The 10,116-nt window shown below is 37.7% G+C and overlaps 1 protein-coding gene and 1 long non-coding RNA gene across 12 annotated transcripts in view; one reads left to right on the top strand and one right to left on the bottom strand.

Moving 5' to 3' along the window:
• Robo2 (roundabout guidance receptor 2) overlaps window positions 1–10,116 on the top strand; it is a 1,247,873-nt gene that overhangs the window by 695,726 nt on the left and 542,031 nt on the right. The window lies entirely within an intron of this gene.
• On the bottom strand, window positions 311–10,100 carry LOC106146532. The gene is made up of 3 exons (XR_001231009.1): window positions 9,760–10,100; window positions 1,968–2,052; window positions 311–1,679 (listed from the first exon to the last, which is right to left on the bottom strand). It is a non-coding gene; the product is annotated as an uncharacterized LOC106146532 (long non-coding RNA).

Below are 10,116 nucleotides of genomic sequence, written 5' to 3'. Positions count from 1 at the left end.
GCTGAGCTAAATCCCCAGCCCCAACATACAATTCTTTTAAAACTTTGCTCTGATTATAATTATACAAAGAACAAAAAATGTCCATAATTGTACAAAATTAAATTTTAATAAGAATTCACTGGCAATTGCAATAACTATTAACAAAAGATAATATACAGATCATGAAAGTTTGTCTGTAAATTAATAAAGTCTTACAAAAAGCAATTAATAAGTACTCCATTATTTATTTAAATATTTAAATCCCCTACCCTTGAATTATAGAACAAGAAAAAGATAGTGAATGATCTTAAAAATATTCAGTTCTGAAATTTTGAAATAGATGTTGTAATCTAAACTTTTAAAGCTAATTTTTCATTCATTTAATTTTTTGTATTTAGATATACATGGGCTTATCTGTGTGCATGTATATTTTATATATATATGTAATAAGCTTTAATTTACATAGAATTAAAATGCTTATGACCATTTCCAAGGACTTCTACTAATTTATCACATATCTACTTGACTTTCACTAAGTAAAAGACTTATCTTGCCATTTTGAATTTCTCCAAAGGATGGCTATATTGCTTTTTTAGAGCTGAAAGCAAACTGTCACAAATTTAGTGCCTTAGAACAAGCACTTTATTTTCTCACAGCTCTAGAAACCAGACTTCCAAACGCAGAGCCAGCAGGACCAGGCTCCCCCGGGAAGCTGCAGAGAAGCCTCCTTCCTTGTCTTTTCCAGGGTCTGGTGGTCCCCAGCATGCTTTGGGTTTGTGGCAACGTGTGGTTAATCTCCACTGTCATCTTTACATGATGATCTTCTCCACAGTTTCTGTTTTTCTAAGCAAAGTTCTCTCTTCTAAGAACAGCAGTCATTCGATTTGGGCTTACCCTAATCCAGCATGAGCACAACTTGATTATATGTGCCGAAGCCCCATTTCCAAACACACTCTGAGTTTCTAAGTGGACATGAATTTGGAAGGTGCTACTCAATCCAGTACAGAAAGACATGATGGTCAGTCATTTCTTTTAGCATTAACCTATATTGTCATAGTGAATTTATAGAACTTCTAAAAACAAAGAACCCTGTAGGAGGCGGCTAGGTGGGATAGTAAAAACAGCAACAAATATCACCAGCTTTCTCTCATTGTAGAAGAGGAAGGCAGGTGAACCATTATTTTGTTTTGGTTTAGAAACGATTTGTGTCCAGCCAGAAAATTTACAAAGCATCTCTGTCTTTCCATTTATTTGAAAAATGAGTGTCCCATCAGCCTAGACTCTGGAATGAGGTGATGTTTAGGAATTCCCAGCTAATTCATATGTAACAGGAAACGTTTGTTGCTTGAGATATGAGAATTGTTGGTATTCATAGAATTCATTCTCTTTGGCAGGGATAGGAAAATGACTCTAAGGGCAAAGAAAATCTTCCCCTATTTGCATATTACGAATATATACATATAGCAATAAGCATGTAAATGGTTTGTCTGCATGGAATTCCTTGGAGAAGTGATTAGAAAATAAAGGTCTAAAAGTATTCCTGTCTTAATCTGTTCAGATGGCTTGTATAAAAACAACATGGAAGTCTTATAAACAACAGAAATTTATTTCTCACAGTTTTTGTGGCTGAAAAGTCTTTTCAAAATCCTGGCAGGCCAGTATCATAGGGGATGCCTGTAATCCCTGTGAAGTCCGGAATGCTGAAACAAGAAGACAAAAGGATTCCAAATTCAAGCTCAGCCTGGACAATGCAGTGAGTTAGCCAGATCCTGTCTCAAAATAAATAATATAAAAGGGTTGGGAGGGTAACTCAGTGTAAGGCTCTGTGTTCAATCTCTAGTCCCCCCCCTCAAAAAAATGCTGGGCAAACTGAGTATGTAGGGAGGGCTTGGGCTGGTTCTTACCGTGTTACCAAGTGGTGGATGTGACTACCTGTGTCTATGGGCTCCCCATCATTAGGAGTCTATCTCTGTGACCCAACCACTTACCAAAGGCTTCATCCAATATCATCACCGAGAATTATTACTTGAACATGTGAATTCCTAGGAAATACAGTCAGAGCATGTCAGTTCCCTAGGGAAGTGATAATGAAATTTAATGTTAAGAAACATTGCTGTAAAATAATACCGCCTATGCTTTGCGATGACACAGGCTCTGATGATTATGAGTCTCAGCCATAAACATTCTTGGTTTCCTCATCAATTTGAGTTTGTACTTCTCTAGATTAGAGAGCTAGTAATGCTATCATGCTTATATGTTTTGTGATAAATATATACGATTTTCAACATATTACTATGGTTTCTTACCCCCAAGACACAATGCCTGATACCCACAGTTTAAAGGAGAAAAGGCTTAAACTGTCTGGTGGTTAGCATTCCCAAGGAAGACACACAATGGCAGGAGGATGTGGCAAGGCATAGATGCCATAGATGCCTTGCCACAGGGTGCTCATGGCAGTGGGAAGTGGATCAGAGGAAGAGAGCCAGAGAAGAAGGAGCCAGGGCCCTTGTATTCAATGGTACCCAAGATCCTGTCCCAGAAGATGCTTTACTAATCCCCTCAGCAGGTCCAGGCCAATCAAAGAAGCTTAACTACCACAGTCACTATGAAAGGCATATGGCAGCGTTAGAGTAATTGTTTCTAAAATTAGGTATCATAATTTAATTATTATCACATTAACCATAGCTTAATATTCTGTGAAGAAACACATTACACCATTTCTAACTAAATTTTAGACAGTATTCAAAGTTACTGATTATATTTGTCAGGACAGGTTAAGAGCTGAAAGAAAGAATGTTAGCACTTCAATAATTGAACATGTTACAGTGCATTTATCGTACAACTCAGAGTCCAAAGCATTTAAGAGACTGAGATAGTCTGCATGTCCATTCTGAGAATCATTTATTCCATCTGGGATTCAGATTTCCTACAGGATTTGACCATTTAATGAATGAGTGAGCAGAGTAATTAGGAGGAGGGTACGGGAGGAATCTCAGAGCCAAAGATGGAATTGTTTGCCTTTTGTTGATTGGTCAGAACTCAATCACATGGTCCAAATTAACTACAAAGGAGGCTGACAAAATGTGCTAACTTCTATGTAGAAGAAGAAAATGACTCTGTTAAGATCCATCAGTATGGATATTCATTAGATTACTCCAGCAACCCTAAGCATTGGAAACCAATTAAAATGTACACTGCCACTTCTTTTGATGCAACACAAAACTGCCATTGTAAACTTTATTATCTTTGTTTTATAGAAGAAGCAATTTTTAAGATCATATTTCAAACAGCAGAACAAAGATCAGAATGCAGATCTGCCTTCCCAACCTGATCCCAGAGCTCTAGCTCGCAGCCAGTATGCTCCCTTTTTCCTATTCAGGAGCCGATTTATTATCCCTCCTCTTTGCAGAGATAATGGAATGGAAATTCTGCTTCAAAGTTAGATTAGAGAAAACGAAAACTTTCCTCATGAGTAGTAAATAGCCCACTTAGGAATATTGTGAAATCTCATCTGGAAAACTTTAAAATAGGTTTTTATCCCTTTTTGATAGTTTAAAGATTATTCAGAATAAAGGCTAAAAAGTAGACGACCAGAACATCTATAAAAGTTCCACCAGCTTTGTTACCTAATGTCTTTTCAATGTGTCTGCCTGGTGTGGAGCAGAGACAAGAGAAACAAAATTGTAGGTAAGTAACAACCTGGATTTGGGCCAGCTGTAGAGACAAACTAAAACCTGAAATGACAAAAAAGAAAAAGAAAAACCCCTAGTGCTCATGATGCTATAGAATTTTCATTGACCCTGTCTATATCAATTATACTTCAAACACTAATTGTAGCAGATTACTGAAGAAAAATATCTTAGTGAGTACCTGTAGAAAAATGAGAAGTTAAAGGATGAAGATCTGGGGAATGATTCTCGCATTGTTAAAAACCACGGACATTTATACATGCCATGTATGTATATGTTTAATTAGACACATTGTAAGTATATTCAAAGTTTATATAAGGAACTAGTCACTGAAATTTTAAAAATTAAAAAATTCCAGTAATATAGAGGCTTCTATAATTTGTATGCAAGTGACAAAATCTGCACTAGCACTTTGCAATTTTATGTATTTGGTCTTTAATTCCCTTTATATTCATATTAGCGTATAATGGAAAAGCTAAATTTATTTGGAGAACAAAACAATTCACCGCCGCACTTCTTTCTGCAATGTGAAAGTTTAATCAGGAGAAACTGTCTCAGAGAGATGGAGAGAAATTTCCATCAAAGTGAAAGACTTTACTATGAGGTATCTTGTATGTCTTACTATGGTGTCACTTTGGGTTTATCTATAAATTTGGGCCACAGAATGTTTTTCCATTTATTTTATTTTATCACTTAAGACAACGTATATGTATATACATATCCAACTTTTCAAAAGATTATATCACCTAGATTTCAGGCTATCTAAGAACTAGAAACCTAGTATTTGTAAAATGAAGTTAAGGTATTCCATAGGCAGTCAGAATTTATTTTACCAGGCAGAAAGAAGGTATTTTGCATATTGGAAGAGAATCAGAATCTGCTCCCAAACAGATTAGTTCTTATATGACAGGACCATAGAAAGTTCAATTGGATTACATGTGTCCCTGGATTAATTCCATTGTATTATTGTAAGGGAGAATAAGAAACTTGTTCTTAATTTAAAGAATTGAGTATGCAATATATCTAAAGGGCAATTTAGTGAGTAAACAGTTGTCAGAATCTGAGGCCTATAGGTATGATTGTTCTTTCCCCAAGTCTTTGACAATATCTTCTTTTTTTTAATTTCAAAGAGAAAAAAAAAATAACAAAATGACAACAAAGACAAAAACAATAAAAATGACACAGAGTTTCAAAATAAGATGATAGGAAATTATCAATGGTTGATATATTAATAACTATGAAAAGTATTTTGGTCATAAAGTAAATTTTTCTATTAGGATTATAGTTATTTGTTGTTAAAATTCAATTATGCAAAGTTGAGATTGAGCAGATGGACATGGACTAGTTTGGCAAAGAATCAAAGGGATTTTCTTGGTTTTAGGATAGTGTGGTATAAAAATACAAAGAAGCGTACTATTTTACATCTATTAAGTTAGGGTAAAATAAGAACTGGAGATCTTTAAAAAGAAATCATAAAACAAAAGGTAAGAAAAAACAAATCCCTGATCACAAATCATCTTATCCTGTCATGGCTAGTGACTTAAATTATATGTAAAATTTTGCAAGGTAGACAGTTTTGCTTACTTTATAAAGTCGTTAGTCTTATCTATATCAGAGGTTATCAAATTTGTTTCTAAAAAACTACTCGTTCTTTTTGAACAAGCAAGTGGTTAGGTTTTGTAGTTTAATAAGATATGTGTTTGCGTGTTTTGTGATGGGCAGCTAAGTATTGACATTACGAAGAAAAGTAAAACAACATAATATTGATGACTTCTGAACACTCTTATGCAGTATGAAAGATTATTTCAAATTTTATTTATTCTTTATTTCAAATTTTAAGGTATAGACATTTAAAGAAAATATAACTCAATGTTATATACAACTTACTGTAATATTTATTCAAAAACTGCTCATTAAACTTCTCAGTTAACATAGAAAATGATGTTTCAAGTTGATTTGCATTCTAAAAAGAAAATAATCTTTCTTGACAATATCTGGCAAATATTTGGCAAGAAAAACACATGGCTTTTAAAGGAAACATTAATATATGTTAATTTAAATCTTAAATTCTAAATAGATAATTTTAATAACTATGTATGCACCAAAATACCTTTGTAAATAGATACATAGACCCTTTTCTACATATAAAAACATATTAGTGATTACTTAAAAATGAATTGTTTGAAATCAGATATATTTCAGAAAAATGATATTGACTTTACTTTCTTTCCCTCAAATCATTTTCAGAAAAGGTGGACTGTAATAAAAAATAATGTAGGAACAAATGAGTCAAAACTCTCAGGTTTTTTGATCCCTCACTTATTGTAATTGTCTTCTTCCTTTTGTAACTAATAACTAACACATTTTACTTAAATGTGACTTTCTGTATTCTATGTAAGACAATATCATATAGAAACATTTAAACTGAAAAGGTAACAAAGGGGGATATTCTGCCTTGAAAAAATTTTTCAGTTTTGAAAATATAATCATATAGTTCTATGTTTTAGTGCACCAAACTAAAGGGTTTTCTTAAAACTAAAGGTTGCTTAAACTGATCAATGAAAGCAATTTCTCAAAGTGTTACAACATGTCTGCAGTGTAGACACCTTAAGGCAATCCAGCAAGCACAGTGCAAACGAGGAATGTAAATTTTATAGTCCCTTCTGACTTTACAGAAAGATTGTACTTTTTATTAACATCGGTCAAATACATACAGTTTTCTCATCTGTACAGTGGGAATAAAATGAACCACATGAGGTTTTTACAGGAATTTAGTAACATAATTAATTTTTGAAAACTAGAACAATTTCTGAAACCTCTTATGTGCTCACTGCCTGCTAGTACATACTAAAATTATTATTATGGGTTACCCCTTTCATTGTTCCATATATACAGCCTTGCAATCATGACAAGAGCTTGTTGGAAAGGGTAAAAATCTGGACTGAGGTTTCTCCAGTTTATATCACATCACTGAGGAATCTGGTGTGGAACAGAAATATGCAATATTTTATATCCTACATTGTACAGATTGCTTTTGTGTTGTTATGTCATAGATCTCCAGAATGGCCAAATCAGAAATTCAGTCACTAAGAAGGTCGTTTGATCGCCTTCCTCAAATTAGGGTTAATTAATAGGCTCTTACATACAATTGTCTTTAGATGTATTAAAATATAGGAGCTGGGTATTTAGCTCAGTGGCACAGCGCCTACCTGGCAAGCGCAGGGTGGCAAGTTCGATTCCCCGTACCGGAGAAAAACCAAAAAAAAAAAAAAAAAAAAAAATTGTATATCTATGTATATTTCGAGGTCATCATACCACCATTCCAAGTTTTACATAAAAGATGCTGCGATTTCCTGGACATTTCTCTATTCAGCTGCTTGTTTAGAAAAGTAAAAAATTCATAGTTGCAAGGAAATTGAAATCAAATCCCTATATGCTTTTCCATATGTGAAAACCTCTAAATTGCTGATACTAGGGTGACGAGAATTCACTGTTCTAAGCCATTTTTGGCTTTTTCTTAATGAAAAATTAAAAATAATGTTTTTAGCTAACACATTGGTAAAGTTCAATTTCTAACCTCTAGGAACTTCAGATTTTAAAGACTTTCCTTTTTAAAAAGACATAACAAAGAAAAAAATCTATTTCTTATATAGATTTAGTGCTCACTGAAATTATGTGAAGTCTTATTGAAATCTACACATTTCTCCCGTACAACTGTTACCAAGTCTTTAATAAGTGGATATCTTTGTTCCTCTGGACTTAATGCCTATATTTTTTTTCTGACTGAGGACTCTTTACTGCCGCTCTTTTAGAATGGGAATTTTGGCCACATTCCTAAACTATCTTTTAGGATGAGATTCTAAAAATCATTTTCTTTAGTCACATTTTATAGCAATGAGATACTGACAATTCTTTTTAAAAATCATTTACGAATTTGTCTTCAAGTGAAACAAGAAACATGACCTACAGAACTCCCTTGTCCCAGACACTGTCCCATAGTTTAGTGAGTGTGTAGGAAAAAATAAGCCACCCACGCGAAATCCCTGGCTTGTTCTGTTACTTTTAGTAATCATGAAAAACGCAAAGTAAAGATGCTTGGCCAAAGGTGCCCCTGAATGTAACTAAATAAATTTCCCTTAAATAAAACTCTTCTCTGTATGAGCTCTGTTGTCATACTCCCTGTATAGATAACTTTCTGAGAGATGAAAAGTAACATTTTCTTAGAGGACTATGGCCATCGGTGATGGATCTCCTCCAACTTATCTCTCCTGCTTTCCACACATATTCTTTCTGTCTCTAAGTGATTTTATAGGTTGCTAAGGTACTATCGGTGAGTCTCCAGTATAAAACACAATCTATCTTTCGCCTGATAATTAAAGAACCATAAGACAACTCCAGTGGAAAAATATTCTCATTTCCCTTTCCAAGAGCCATCTTAAAATTAAAAATCTTAAAAGGTTATATGATTTTTAACTCCTGAACTATTTTATTAGGGAGATCCTATAATCTGGAAATTTTTTTATTATGCCTAAATAAAGAAATATGGCCGAGAGAAGGCACAGGGGTATATCATTTGCAGGACTGGGGGTAACTTTGTAATCCTCAACTTTAAGCCTATTCCAAATGTTTAAAGTGAAATAATTATCAGTCACTCCCCACTGTGCCAGACAGACAGAAGCAATATCTATTCCCCCAAATTTTTGGATTTTTGTAGACCACAGTGTTATCTAATTTAGAATTTGTAGTTCTGGGGACTGGTGTGAGGAAGGGAATGGTGAGCTTGTTTCTTCTTACTGGGTTAGTCTTTCCCCATCTGGTGCTAATTCAGAATCGTTACTGTGAAAATTCAAGTGATTTAACTCTGGTCTACTAAAGTACTTTTTTCTTTATAACTAAATACTGTAGATCAAAAGTGTGCTGAAATTACTCTGAAATGCTCCATGAGAAAAACGGCTTGTTTTATTCTCTTGCAAGAGTATTTCATTACAACTTTCAAGCGTCCTGGGACGTCGTAAGAATCCTCGTAATCGCTTGAATGTGAACGTCCCTGACCATTTTTAAAAACACGCCGTAGCATACCCATAATGGGCAAGGGAGAATTAAGTTTAAACGGTAGCACCAAAGTGTATCTATCCAAACAAAAGGCTCTACCTCACACGTCCTCAAATAGAAAGACTCTTTCCTAATATTTTCCAGTAGGGGGAACTAAAGACTCACTCTCCGACGTCTGCGGCTCAGGGACCCGCGAGAGCTCCCGCAGCCGCCCCTAATCACCCAAACGAGCATCAAACGGCCACCAGCGAGCCTGTGATCACACGTGGGCCCGGCCACGCCAGGGCACCGCGGACACTGGCATCCCTTTGATTCGACGTGATTTCCTTAATCATCCCCGCCCTGAATGACATTCATTCGGTAGCGTTTGCCTTAATTTTGGTGGTTTTATTCTCTTTGGGCTGATTTTTTTTTTCTTTCGGCTTGTGTTAGCTCAGTGAGGTGGCCACCTTTCCTCAATCAGAGCCTGTGTTTTTCTGACTTTCCTTTCGAGGGTACCAGTCTAGGAAGGGTAAGGGTCCTGGAATTCCCCACCCCTCGATCTCCCCGTGGCCTCTAGGCTCTTTGATCCCCACTCCTCCTCGTAAGTGTCCTCTGCTGAACTCTCTGGCACCCCACGACCCGCAGCAAAGTCCCCTCGGAGAGGTCTCAAGGCGACTAAGAGAGGAGATGCCGCCCCTTCCTCTCCTCCCGGGGGATTCCGTCCCCAGCCCTAAGAGCCAGGCTAACCAGGACGCGGGGGCGGTTGGAGACGCCCCGCCCTCCTCCGGGGTTTTCCTTTTCTTTCTTCCCTCCCCATATAGGAAGTAGCCACACACCCCCTTCCCCAGCCGAGAGGTGCTTATGTTTCCTCTCGGTCCGGTTCTCCTTCCAGCTCAGCCGCTTCGGCTAAAGGGCGGAGAGTGAGCGAGTGTGTGATTTTAACGGGTCACGAGGCTGCGCCCCGGGTGCTCGGGGCAGATCTTTCTCCAGAAGCGCGTGCGAGCCCCGGCCGACGGCGGGATGAATAATTAGGCAGGGCTTGCACGAGATCACTCACCGAGAAAATTACCTGCCCATTAAACCGGACGCGGCGAGGAGCGCGGGGCCGGAGTCCACCTATCCCCTCCCGAGGCGGGGAGGAGGAGCGGTCCGGAGGTGCCCGAGCGGGAAAGCGGCTGGCCGGTGCCTCGGCCCCAGCGGCCGGCGGGGCTCCGAATTTGCTCACATCCGTCCCCCCCGGGACTCCCTACTCTGCAGACCCGCCCGAGTCCCCGGGGGGCCGCTGCCCCCCGCGAGGGCGGAGTCTGCAGGGGGTGAGCTCAGCGCCACCCCGCAGCTCCCAACCCTCCCCAGGGCCGACCCCAGCCGCTCGCGCTGCTCGCCCCCCCTCCCCTCCTCTCTGCCCTGCTCCGAG

Source organism: Chinchilla lanigera, unplaced genomic scaffold, assembly GCF_000276665.1.
Source record: "Chinchilla lanigera isolate Chin_1 unplaced genomic scaffold, ChiLan1.0 scaffold00006, whole genome shotgun sequence".
Taxonomy (NCBI): Eukaryota; Metazoa; Chordata; class Mammalia; order Rodentia; family Chinchillidae; genus Chinchilla; species Chinchilla lanigera.
The sequence above is the reverse complement of the archived record's forward strand: the minus strand, read 5'-3'. Positions and strand labels throughout refer to the sequence as shown.